Source organism: Hemitrygon akajei, chromosome 17, assembly GCF_048418815.1.
Source record: "Hemitrygon akajei chromosome 17, sHemAka1.3, whole genome shotgun sequence".
In the NCBI taxonomy this organism is placed as follows: Eukaryota; Metazoa; Chordata; class Chondrichthyes; order Myliobatiformes; family Dasyatidae; genus Hemitrygon; species Hemitrygon akajei.
The window spans coordinates 91188521-91202446 of record NC_133140.1 but is presented as its reverse complement, the minus strand read 5'-3'; the positions used below and the strand labels follow the sequence as shown (position 1 = coordinate 91202446).

At 42.3% G+C, this 13926-nt stretch overlaps 1 protein-coding gene across 1 annotated transcript in view; it reads right to left on the bottom strand.

Annotated features, from left to right (window-relative positions):
• The window catches only part of sntb2 (syntrophin, beta 2), a 67959-nt gene that overhangs the window by 18544 nt on the left and 35489 nt on the right, over positions 1–13926 (bottom strand). The gene's annotated exons all lie outside the window — the stretch shown is intronic.

Sequence of the window (13926 nt, the reverse complement as noted above, 5' to 3'; positions counted from 1 at the left end):
TAGAAGGCATTATCCCAGAGGTTCATATACGTTTTTGAATGGTGTACTCAATATTGACAAGAAATACAATTGTTTGTGTGTTACTAGTTTAGGCAATTGTGTTTGTCTATTATTGTGACTTAGATAAAGATCAGATCACATTTTATGAGTACTTAATGAAGGAAACCAGGCAATTGCAAAGGGTTTACAAACTTTTTCTTGCAACATTATGTTATGCTTTCATTCCCAGAATCATTGTTATCAACCTTCGCTGAACCCTCTCCAATGCCAGCACATCTTTTCTTGGTAAAAGGCCCAGACCTGTTCCCAGTACTTCAAGTATGGTCTGACCAATGCCTTATAAAGCCTCAGCATTACTGTACATATTTGCTTTTATACTCTAGTCCTATCGAAATGAATGCTGACATTGCTACCTCAAGTTAATCTTTGGAGAATCTTACACATGGAATCTCAAGCCCCTTTGCACTTATAATTTTTTGAATTTTCTTCCCATTTAGAAAAGAGTCTATGCCTTTATTCCTTCTACCAAAGTACATGACTACAGTTCTCTACACAATATGCCATCTGCCACTTATTTGCCCATTCTCCTAATCTGTTTTAGTCCTTTTGCAGACTCCCTGCTTCCTCAACACTACCTGCAGCTCTACCTATCTTCGTATCATCCACAAACATGCCATAAAGCTATCAATTCTATCATCCAAATTATTGACATAAAACATGAAAAGCAGTTCCAACACCAGCAATTATGGAAGACCACTATTTACCTTCAGCCAATCAGAAAAGAACCCCTTTATTCCCAATCCAATTTATTTGTCTTCAGCCCACTTACCCAGCCTATCAAGATCTCATTGTACTCTTTGACAAACTTCTTCAACATTTACAGAACCACCACTTTGATGTCCTCAGCAAATTACTAACCATGCCTTGTATATTTTTAACCGTAATGAGGATATTTTTGCTTCCCTATCAGGAGGGGAACAATTCACAAAAATTGATTTGACCCAGGCTTACCCTCAAATGAAAATTGAGGAAGCATCCAAAAAATACCTGACAATAAATACACACAAAGGACTTTATCAGTACAACAGGTTGGTTTTTGGGATAGCTTCAGTGCCTGCAGTCTGGCAAAGGGCAATGGACCAGGTTCTGCAGGAGATTCCAGGGACTCAGTGTTACCTGGATGACATCACTGTCACCGGCAAAGATGACGACGAACATCTTTCTAACCTTAAACAAGTGCTCACCAGGTTACGAGAACATGGGCTCAGAGCTAATCGACAGAAATGTGAGTTTTTCAAAAAGGAAATCTCATACTGTGGGCATGTGATCAACAAGGATGGTTTACACGTCTCAAGACAAGATAGAAGTGGTGCTTAAGGCACCACCACCCAAAAATGTGTCTCAGTTGACAGCATATTTTGGTCTAGTGAACTACTAACATAAGTTCTTGCATAACCTACCCACAGTCCTACACCCACTAAATACATTATTACAGGCAGGGACACAATGGAAGTAGACCGAGAGCTGTGAGAAAGCATTTCAAGAAACTAAAAGACTCATAACTTTAGACAGGGTGCTCGCACACTTTGACACCTCCTTACCTATCCGACTAGCTTGTGATGCCTCGCCCCATGGGATAGGAGCTGTGTTATTGCACAAGTTTCCAGATGACTCTGAAAGACCAACAGCCTTTGCCTCAAGAACGCTAACTTCAGCTGAACGCAACTACGCACAGATTGACAGAGAGGCCTTAAACCTTGTGTAGGGAATCAAGAAATTTAGTCTTTACCTGTATGGCCAAAAGTTTACTCTGTTGACTGACCATCAGCTGCTCTTGTCAATCTTCAATCCAAGAAAAGGTGATGACAGCACAAAGGCTACAGCGATGGTCCCTTTTCTTAAGAGGTCACAGGTATGATATTGAACACAAAGGGACCAAGCAACACAGCAACGCAGGTGATTTGTCATGGTTAGCACTGCCCACTTCCGAGTTATCTACACAAATGGACTCAGCAGAGATCTTTTACACAACAATAGTTGAACAATTACCAGTAACAAACAGCCTCATTGAAAGGGAAACACACAATGACCCTACGATGTCAAAAGTGTATGACATCACGGTAAAGGGATGGCCGGCGTGGTGTAACACACTGTTTCCAGCCTTTTCAGTGAGGGAGGAGCAGTTGTCAGTGTGTCGGGGAACACTAATTTGTGGCTCACGAGTTGTGATTCCTCCCAGGTTATGCATCGGAGTGCTGGAGGTAACAAGGGCGGAAGATGAAAGGTCTTGCCCGTGCCTATGTGTGGTGGCCAGGAATCGATAAACAAATTGAGGACGTGACCAAGAACTGCTCTGGATGTCAAAAGATCCAGAACACAACACCACAAACCCCTCTCCATTCGTGGGAGTGACCATCACCATGGCAGCGAGTGCACATCGACTTTGCTGGACCATTCATGGACTCTCTTTTTAATCGTCGTTGATGCACATTCCAAATGGCCAGAGGTCATCAAAATGAAGACAACCACATCGGAAAAGACCATTGCAGTTCTGAGGGCCATGTTCACCAGGAATGGCATACCACAGTGAATCTGCACAGACAATGGATGACAATTTGTCTCTGAAGAATTTCAAAGTTTTGTGAAGAACAATGGAATCAAGCACTTTACATCTGTCCCTTATCATCCATCCACAAATGGCTTGGCAGAAAGATTTGTGCAGACATTCAAGAAAGCCCTCAAGGCAAGGGACAGCGAAAATCAACCACTACAACACAAGATAGACAACTTCCTCCTCGCCTATCATAATGCAGTACACGCAACCACTAACCAGACTCCAGTGATGATGTTTCTAAACAGGAACCTGAAGCCCCATATGGATCTTCTCAAATCAAGTGTACGGCGTGATGTAGAGAACAGACAATAAAAACACTTGAATGCTAAGTCAACACGGAACATCAATCTGGGACAGTCAGTACCGGACTGAAAAGTGGCAGCCAGGTATAACTTCCACCATAGACGGGCCACTGATGTATAGAGTACAGGTGGGAGAGAATGTACGGAGACATCATGTAGATCAAATCCTGAATGCTCAGGTGGGAAACACAACAACATCTTGCCCTGACTCCCCAGACATAGAAGCAAACACTCCTGATGTGACCACATCAACCTTGACCACAGATAAGCCTGTCATCAGTGCTGAGAACTCACCTGATGTACCTGTGGAGACTAATTCCCCAAATCAAACACTGCAGGGCAAATGTTACCTGGAAAGGCAGAGAAGGCCCCCCCCCCCCCCCCCAGACTTCAGTTATAATTATTATTATTATTATGTTATTTTGTTATAATTTCATATTATTAAGTTACTAATTAAACAGTTGGTAGGCATTTGTATATTAAGGGTACACATACAGTATTTGTTTAGCGTAGTGCCCCAGAAAAAAAAGTTGATACACTTTCAAAATAAAAGGGGAGAAGTGTACCATATAGCTGACTGTATAATATGGGACTCTTTTATGTCGTAGTAACACGTTATTGAGCATGCGCTATTAGGCGCTTATTGATCTGTATATATGTGTTCAGTTCGGGTTCCGTAAGTAAAAATCCCATTAACTTAGCTCCAGTTGCTAGTGTTTTTATTTATAGTTTTGTTGTGTAATCGGTCACATACACAAGACAAATCACCATTGTAGATGACAAACAACAATAGGAAATCACTGACCTCAGCAACACACTATTAGTCACGGGCCTCCAGTCCAAGAAACAATCTTCACTAACAACCTGGTTTTCTATGTCCAGCCAATTTTGTGGTCACTTTATCAAAAAACTCAAACAAGAGAAAATCTGCAGATGCTGGAAACCCTAATGGAAAAGAGCAGGGTTGACATTTTGGGCTGAGACCCTTCAGTAGGACTGGAGATAAAAAAGATAAGGAGTAGGTTTAAAAGGTGGGGAGAGGGGGTCTTTTAATTTTTGTTGAAGTTCAAAGTAAACATTATCAAAGTACATATATATGACCATATACAGCCCTGAGATTCATTTTCTTGTGGGCATGTTCAATAAATCTATAGAATGATAACAATAACAGAATTAAAGAAACACATGGGCATTCAACCAGAGCGCAAAAGACAACAAACTGTGCAAATACAAAAATAAAGAAATAATAATAATAAATAAATAAGCAATAAATATTGAGAACACATGTTGAAGAGTCCGTTGTTTGTAGGAGCATTTCAATGATGGGGCAAGTGAAGTTAAGTGAAGCTATCCCTTTCAGTTCAAGAACCTGATGGTTGAGGGATGATAACTATTTCTGAGCATGGTGCTCTGAGTCCTGAGGCTCCTGTACCTTTCCCTGGCCATTGGTGTTCTATGCCAGAAAAAAAGTTAGGTGCTGACATCATACAGTTCCACCAACATTCAATGCTGACCTCACCTGTGGTACATATAAAGTTTACAGCTTCTCAAGAGACAGCCTGGCGACCAGTGGCCCCACGAATACTCAAACAACTAAACATCATCATGGACTTAAATATCAGTTCCCTCCACCACCAGTGGAGCACAAATGCAGTGTGTGACAGTTTTAAAGTGTCCTGGCACACACTAACTGAACTTATGACCAATATTGCCAATAAATTTTTAAAAAAAGTGTGGCATAGTGGCCAGCGTAATGCTACAACTGCACGAGGCACCTGGCTTCAATTCTGCCACTGCCTGTACACTCTCCCCGTGACCACGTGGGTTTGATCTGGTTTCAGTCGGTCCTCCTTATCCACGGTTCCACATGTGCGGATTCAACCAACCGCGAATCGAGGAAACCCGGAAATGCTCTTCCAGCAATTGTTCTTCGAGCATGTACAGACTTCTTTTTCTTGTCATTATTCCCTAAACAATGCCGTATAACAACTATTTTACATAGCATTTACATTGTATTAGGTATTATAAGTAATCTAGAAATGATTTAAAGTATACAGGAGGATGTGCGTGGGTTATCGTGGATCGGGATTGAAAAAAATTGGGAAGTTCTCTTACTAAGTAAGTCAGTACAGGTACATCCGGTATTATTTAGTGTCAGTCAAATGTTTGTCTTAGTATATAGTATATATTTTACCTTTCTATGATATAAAACACTTAAGAACATACGTTTCTGCGCCGGGCTCAGGAACGGAAGTTCTCGAGTTCTATCCAGTGACAGACCGCTCCCGAGTGTGCTCTCCATCCATGCCAGGTTGATGTGGAGGATCAAAAACCCAAAACCCAATAATTAAATCACTGAACAACAACACACACAAAATGCTGGTAGAACACAGCAGGCCAGGCAGCATCAAATCACTGCATTGCTTAGTAATAATTGTAGCTTTCATCGTGAAGGCGTGCTCACCTTCCAGGCCATGTTCTTGAGATATCAAAAGGCGGCCAGTCGCAAGGCCCTGAGAGCACTTTATTTTCAATCGTGATCGTGATTATTTTCGTGAACAGAAACTCTGCGGATTCAGAGCTCTACTGCCAGGTCCTAATGTCCACCGCACTGAGACAGGTTAGATAAGGTCTGGGGTATTAACTAATTGAAGAATTTTATCCCAATTCTCAATAGGGATAGTAAGGTTAAGTTCTCTTTCCCAATCATTTTTAATCTTATAGAAGGGCTCTGAACGTATCTTCATAATTATATTGTAAAGTTTTGATATTAGCCCTTTCTGAGAAGGATTTAGTTCAAACAAATTCTCCAAAATACCTGAAGACACAAAATTTGGAAAAGTAGGAAGTACAGTATTTAAGAAATTCCTAATCTGTAAATATCTAAAAAAATGAAATCTAGGCAAATTATATTTATTAGATAATTGTTCAAAAGACATAAAACAATTATCCAAAAATAAATCGGAAAATCGTAGTAATCCTTTAGTCTTCCAAGCTGAATAAGCTTGGTCTATAATAGAAGGATAAAAAAAGCAATTGGATACAATAGGAATATTTAAAACGAACTGAGTCAACCCAAAAAATTTCCGAAATTGAAACCATATACGTAAAGTATGTTTAACTATCGGATTGTCAATTCCTTTCGGCAATTTAGAAAGAGCAAAGGGAAGAGAAGACCCTAAAATAGAACCCAATGAAAATCCTTGTGCTAAACATTCATTAATACAGTTTAAGGTTGTGCATAGCGCTCATATGTCCAAGGATAAATTGGCTTATTTTTATTCCTATATAAATCCTATTTGTGACAGATGTCATTCTGAGATAGCGTCTTTAACTCATATGTTCTGGTTGTGTCCACTTTTGAAAAAATATTGGAAAGACATTTTTGATATTATTTCTACGGTATTGAACATTGATTTACAACCTCATCCTATTACTGCAATTTTTGGTTTACCAATGATGGACTCACTCCATTTATCCTCTTCTGCTTGTCGAATGATTGCATTTCTTACATTAATGGCTAGAAGATCTATTTTGTTGAACTGGAAAGAAATTAATCCTCCTACTGTATTTCATTGGTTTTCTCAAACTATGTTATGTCTAAATTTAGAAAAAATTAGAAGTGTTGTATTTGATACTTCTATTAAATTTGAAAAGATATGGAGACCATTTATTCAATATTTTCATATGATGTAATATGACCCTGTTCCAAGCCTATTTGTTTTTCCAGTTTCGATTTTATATATGTTGAGAGGATCGGAGTTGACGACACTGATGAGTTTGTATTTTTGTGAGATATTAAAAACAGCCCTTTTTTTCCCCCATTTTTTCTTTTTCTCTTTTTTCTGTTTTTTAAAAAATATATATTATGATATACCTAGGTTTGCCTTGTTTATTTGTTACTTGTATCGTCCATGATTTGGGAATACTCACCTTTATACTGTAACTATTGCTTATGTATTCTTTCATGTTCAGTTGTAATGTGTATGTTTGTAATCCCATTATCTACGTATCAATTTTATTTTGTTGATATTAATAATAATCATCAAAAGATTGAAAAAGAAAGATAAGGTCTGGGGTTCCGCTGGGTCCTAAGGTCCACTGCATTGAGACAGGTCGAATAAGGCAGGGAACACCAACCTTTTTCACAACACGGACCGGTTTAATATTGACAATATTATTGTGGATCGGCCAATGGGGGGGGGGGGGGGGGGTGCGGGATGTTAAACACGACTGGAATACAGCGAATACTGGAATACTCGGAGTTTCCTTATGTCCACTCTATTTCGCAATTTAGTTTACGTGGCTATCAGCACTTGCTTCTGTCCCGCTTGCTCACTTTTGTTCTGCTCAAAAAATTCAACGGGTTTGTCTTTAAGTGCAGGGTGCTTGGACTCAAGCTACCGAACCAGTTTTGAGGGCTTCATTGCCTCATTAGACAGCATCCGGGCCCGATCTCCAGCTTCCTGCTCGCCTGCTGCCAGACACCTTGACCAGGTGCGGCTGGTCATAGGTGGGGTGAGAGGACAAGGTAAGGGCCAGAGGTCCCCATACCGGGGCCGCGGTGGTCGCAGTCCAGAGAGAGCGACCGACTGAGCAAGGAGTACGACAGGCACCCCCCTCCCCCCCCCCCCATAGGTCTGTAGGATCTATTGGCCAACAAAAGTTTGGCTTGAGGGATGTCTTTTAGTAGATCACAGCGAAGTAGCTGCTCTGCTACTTATGGAACCCAGAACCCGAATTAGGCCGTCTAGTTAGCACCGGGTTCCCCATGAACATTCGGTGTGCTAAACAGATTTAGAGGCGGCACCCATCTGTTCACGCTTCAGGCCAGTAGCAACGGCACTTCTCGCCAGCCACGCGAGGCAGCCGGTTACCCAAGGCCAACCAGTGATCCCTGGCGCAGGGGTATCACTGTGTTTAGGCGACTGGTGATCTTGCATGGGTTCAAGTTCAACAGTGGGTGTGACAGGGAATGAGGAAAAGTGCAGCTGACTCATATAATTTCATATCACCAAATCATATCGTTTCCTCGTGGTCCAGTAGCACATGCTTTGCAGCCCAGTACGGGTCCGCAGCCCAGTGGTTGGGGACCACTGGAATAAGGGACTTGAGCATCCGCAAGGGGTCCTGGAAACAATCCCTCGCTGATAAGGATGGCCGACTGTACTCCAGTTTCCACCCACGTATGGATTAGCAAATTAATTGGACACGTGGGTGTAATTGGGCAGCGCAGGCTCGTTGGGCTGGAAGGGCCTGCTATCGCACTGCATCTCAAAATAAAGGATATGATCTACTGTATAATCGCTCCATCCCCTCTGTACATGTATCTGTCTAATGATTCAAATATGTAATTGCATCTGTTGTGCATTTAATATTACAGTAACATTAATAGTGTGTGTGTATATATATGTATGTATATATACATATACACACACACACACACACACAGTATTAATTGCTTGATTAAGCATTCTTGTTCACTTAAATAATTCATTATGGGTTATATGTGTAAATCTGAATTCCGTACATTGTCACACCACCACATGATAAGGGCGTGTCACACTTAAAAGAACAAACTAAGACTTGCATCCCTCTGCTTTCTTGTTTTTTTTTGCAATGTTTAATGTTTTGAAGCTACAAAACCTAACCAGTATATGCTTCTACCATGTCCCCTGACAGCAACTTCCAGACTCTCACCACTCTCTGTAAAGAACTTGCCATTTGAAGTATAGTTACTATTACAAGATAGAAAGTACTCAAAAAGCTGAAAGACCTAAGGGTACACAAGTCACCCGGACCAGATGAACTGGACCAAGGGTTCTGAAAGAGGTAGTGGTACAGACTGTGGAGACATTAGAAATGATCTTTCAAAAATCACTGGACTCTGGCATGAAACTGGGAAATTGCAAATGTCACTCCATTCTTTAAGAAAAGAGGAAGGCAGCAGAAAGAAAATTATAGACCAGTTAGGCTGACCTCAGTGGTTAGGATGATGTTGGGAGTCAATTGTTAAGGGTGAGGTTAGGGAGTACTTGGTGACAAAGGACAAGTTAGGACAAAGTCCACATGGTTTCCTTCATGGAAAATCTTGCCTGATGAACCTGTTGGAATTCTTTGAGGAGATTCCAAGTAAAATAGATAAAGGGGATGCAGCGGATGTTGTATATTTGGACTTCCAGAAGGCCTCTGAAAGTGTCACACACCAAGGCCGCTTACCAAGTTAAGAGCCCATGGCATTACAAGAAAGTTACTAACATGGTTAGAACATTGTCTGATTGGTAGGAGGCAGTGAGTGGGAATAAAAGAATCCTTTTCTGGTTGGCTGCCAGGGACTGGTGTTCCGCAGGGGTCAGTGTTGGGACCACTTCTTTTTATGCTATACATCAATGATTTAAGTGATGGAATAGATGGCTTTGTTGCCAAGTTTGCAGATGATACAAAGATTGATGGAGGGGCAGGTAGTGTTGAGGAAACGGGTTGGCAGCACTTGAAGGGTTCTTGATAGGATACAACATCAAAAGTTATGAAGAGAAGGCCAGGTTGTGGGGCTGAGGAGGGGTAAAAAGGATCAGCCCTGATTTAATAGTGGAACAGACTCGATGGGCCAAATAGCCAAATTCTGCTCCTATGTCTTATGATCTTATATTTCTTTCTTACACTTGACCTCTCAAAGATAACACCTCACATATGTCCAGATTAGACTCCATCTGCCATTTCTCTGCTTACATTTACAATGGGTCTATATCCTGCTGCATTCTTCAACAACATTCCTCACAGCCCACAATTCTGCTCATTTTTGTGTCATCTGCAAGTTTCTATCCAGCCTATATTTTCATCCAAACACAAACAAATGGCTAAACAGCGACTCCTTTACTTGCATCTTTGGAAACAGCTCCATTTCTATCTTTGATATCTTTTTTTTTCCTTTTCAAGGTTCTTTTGAAGATCCTGATCTGGAATTACTCTCTGACTTCAGGTCTTCGCAGGAATGGGACCTGCTCTTGGGGCCTTGCGACCGGCCGCCTTTTGATATCCCAAGAACATGGCCTGGAAGGTGAGCGCGCCTTCACGATTCCGGATTTTCATGGCTCTGGAGACATGCTGACTCCAGGCCAGTGCCCCTGACTGAAGTGTTGCAGGAGAACACGGAACAGGGAGGGTTAGCTGCTGGGGGTTGTGCATCCAGAAAGCTGTGCCTTTTTTGGTACCGACTCTCCGGGTGCAGTGCTCGGAAAAAGCGACGCAACATACTTTTACCATCATAAATCAGCGAGTTGTTTGTTATGTCTCCCCTCTTGCTGTAAAACAGGGACACCTCCTTTTCCTGGGGGGGGGGGGAAGAGAGGATGAGGGGGAGGGGAGAGAGAGAGAGACACACACACACACACTGGTATGTTGAATTACCAAGGTGAACAAGTGAGTAGTCTTTGGGGTACTGCGAGTCTGTCTTTAATGATGCTTTGCTGTATGCTTGAGTGCTCAGTGGGGGTTGCCAATGCATTTTTGCCAGTGGGGGGGGGGGGGGGGGGTCGTTGCTTTGCTGTTGCTTATGCGTGTGGGGGGAGCTGGGGGTGGAGGCTTTGGGTTTCTAACATTAAGCTGCCATTCATTCTTTGGGGCACTCCTTTGTTTTCATGGATTTCTGCCAAGAAAAAGAATTTCAGGATGCACACTACACTGTATACACTTCTCTGACATTAAATATACCTATTGCAACAAGAGAAAATCTGCAGATACTGGAAATCCAAGCAACACACACAAAATGCTGGAGGAACTCAGGAGGCCAGGCAGCATCAATGGAAAAGAGTATAGTCGACGTTTTGGGCCGAGTCCTTTCGGCAGGACTGGAGATAAAAAGATGAGTAGAGTAATAAGATTTGGGGAGGGGAGGGAAAAACACAAGTGATAGGTGAAATCGGGAGGTGGAAGGATGAAGTAAAGAGCTGGGAAGTTGATTGCTGAAAGAAATACAGGGCTGGAGGAGGGGGAATCTAATAGGAGAGGACAGAAAGCCATGGAAGAAAGAAAGGGGGGGGTGGAGCACCAGAGGGAGGTGATGAGTAGGCATGGAGATAAGCTGAGACAGGGAAAAGGGGATGGGAATGGTGATTGGAGGGGGGCATTACTGGAGTTCAAGAAATCCATGTTCACGCCATCATGTTGGAGACTACACAGTCGGAAGACAAGGAGTTGTTTCTCCAACCTGAGTGTGGCTTCAACAGAACAGTAGAGGACGCCATGAATAGACATATTGGAATTGGAATGCGAAGTGGAATTAAAATACGTGACCACCAGAAGATCCTGTTTTTCCGGTGGACAGAACTCAGGTGCTCAGCGAAGCAGTCTCTTAATCTGTGTCGGGTCCCTCTGATATACAGGAGGTTACACTGGATACAGTAAATGACCCCAACAGACTCACAGGTGAAGTGTTGCCTCACCTGGTAGGACTGTTTTGGGCCTTGAATGGTAGTGAGTGAGGAAGTGTAGGGGCAGGTGTAGCAAAAGTAAGTGCCAGGAGGGAGATCAGTGGGGAAGGATGAAAAGACAAGGGAGCCATGCAGGAAGCGATTTCTGCATAAAGCCAAAAGCGGGGTGATGGCGGGGAAGATGTGCTTGGTGGTGGGATCCCACTAAAGATGGCAGAAGTTGCAGAGAATTATATGCTGGATGCAGAGGCTGGTGGGGTAGTAGGTGAGGACAAGCCCCACCTTACAACTCTACTCCTAGTCTTTTTTAACTCCAGTCTTGCTGAAGGGTCTCAGCCGGAAACATCGACGGCACTCTTTTCCTTAGATGCTGCCTGGCCTGCTGACTTCCTCCAGCATTTTGTGTGTGCTATCAAAAAACTTATTTAAGTTCGTAAGACGTGATCTTAGCACAAGACCATGCTGACTTTCCCTAATCAATCTGTCTTTCCAGATGCATGTACATCTTATCCTTCAGAACCTTCTCCCAGCTTACTGTTTTATAGTTAAACACAATAGATTCTGCAGATGCTGGAAATCCAGAATAACACACACAAAATACTGGAGGAACTTAGCAGGCCAGGTAGCATCTATGGAAACGAATAAACAGTTGATGTTTCGGGCTGAGACCATTCATCAGCACTTGTTGGAGGATCACTTCCATAGATGGTCTATATTTCCCAGGTTTTTCTTTGCAGACTTTTTGATATAAAGGCACAACCTTCACTATCCTCCAGTCTATAAGCACCTCACCTGTGGCTAACAATGATGCAAATATCTCAGTCAGGGCTTGCACAATGTCTGTTCATGGATGCACCTAGTCAGGCCCTGCAGATTTCCCAACCTTTCTATCTTTTAAGAAGTCTAGTACTTCCTCTGCTGTTATGTTGATAATCCACAAGGCACCCCATTAAATTTCCCTAGACTTCAAGTCTTTCTCCCAATAAAGACAGAAGAGAAATATTCATTCAGGACCTTGCATATCTCCTGTGGCTCCACAGGTAATATAAACTTTGGTCTATTCCTGGAACAATTATCTCCACAATCGCTCTTTTACCTGAAATATACTTAAAGAATCTCTTTGAATTCTTTTTCTGTGAAAGCTATCTCATGCCCCCTTGCCTGTGACCTGATAGGGACATCTATCTATTTACAGAAAGTTCAGAAGTAGAGGGACACTGTTTACAAAGATACCCATCAGCAACAGAAGATTTATATGAACAAATCAACAATGACCACTCTTTCTTCTGTGATTGGGGCCTATAATTACCCGTCACAGGATTCATTCAGCTTACTCCCTCACTAGGTGAATGCCAAGGGGAGCTCGTTATTGCAGATCTGAAAAAGAATGTGGCATAGTTGCTGAAGGGACCTTGTCAGCACAGGTCTATAAGAGAATGGGGCGTAGCTGCCAAGGGGACCTCATCAGCACAGATCAGAGTCATAAAAAGTACAGCATAGAAACAAGCCCTTCAGTCTATCTAGTCTGTGCCAAACCATTTAAACTATCTACTCCCATTGACCTGCACCTGGACCATAGTCCTCCATACCCTCTACCATCCACGTATCTATCCAAAGTTCTCTTAAACATTAAAATCGAGCTTGCATGCACCCTTTGCGTTGGCAACATCTAACGTCCCTCTGAGTGAAGTTTCCCCTCGTGTTCCCTTAAGCTTTTTACCTTTCACCCTTAACCCCTAGTTCTAGTCCCACCCAACCTCAGTGAGAAAAGCTTGCTTGCATTCACCCTATCTATACTCCTCATAATTTTGTATACCTCTATCAAATCTCATCTCAATCTTCTAAATTCCAAGCTAGTCAACCTTTCCATATAACTCAGATCCTCCACACTTGCAACATCCTTGTAAATTTTCTCTGTACTCTTTCAATCTTATTTACATCTTTCCTGTAGGTAGGTGACCAAAACTGCATACAGTACTTCAAATTAGGCCTCACCAACATCTTATACAACTTCACATTACATCCCATCTCCTGTACTCAATACATAAATTTATGAAGACTAACAGCTTTCTTAATGACCCTATCAAACTGTGACACCTCTTTCAATGAATTATGGACCTGTATTCCCACATCCCTTTGTTCTACCACACTCCTCAGTACCCTACCGTTCACTGTGTAAGACCTATCCTGTTTGGTCCCACCGAAGTGCAACACCTCGCACTTGCCTGCATTAAATTCCATCTGCCATTTTTCCAGCTGATCCAGATTCCACTGCAAGCCATGACATTGTTCCTCGCTGTCCACTACACCCTCAATCTTGGTGTCATCCATAAATTTGCTGATCCAGTTAACCACATTATCACCCAGATCATTGATATAGATGACAAACAACAGACCCAGCACCTATCCCTGCAGCACTCCGCTAGTCACAGGCCTCCAGTCAAAGAGGCAACCATTTACTACCACTCTCTGGCTTCTCCCATAAAGCCAATGTCTAATCCAATATACTACCTCATCTTGAATGCTAAGTGACTGAAACCTCTTGACCAAATTCCCATACAGGACCTTGTCAAATACCTTG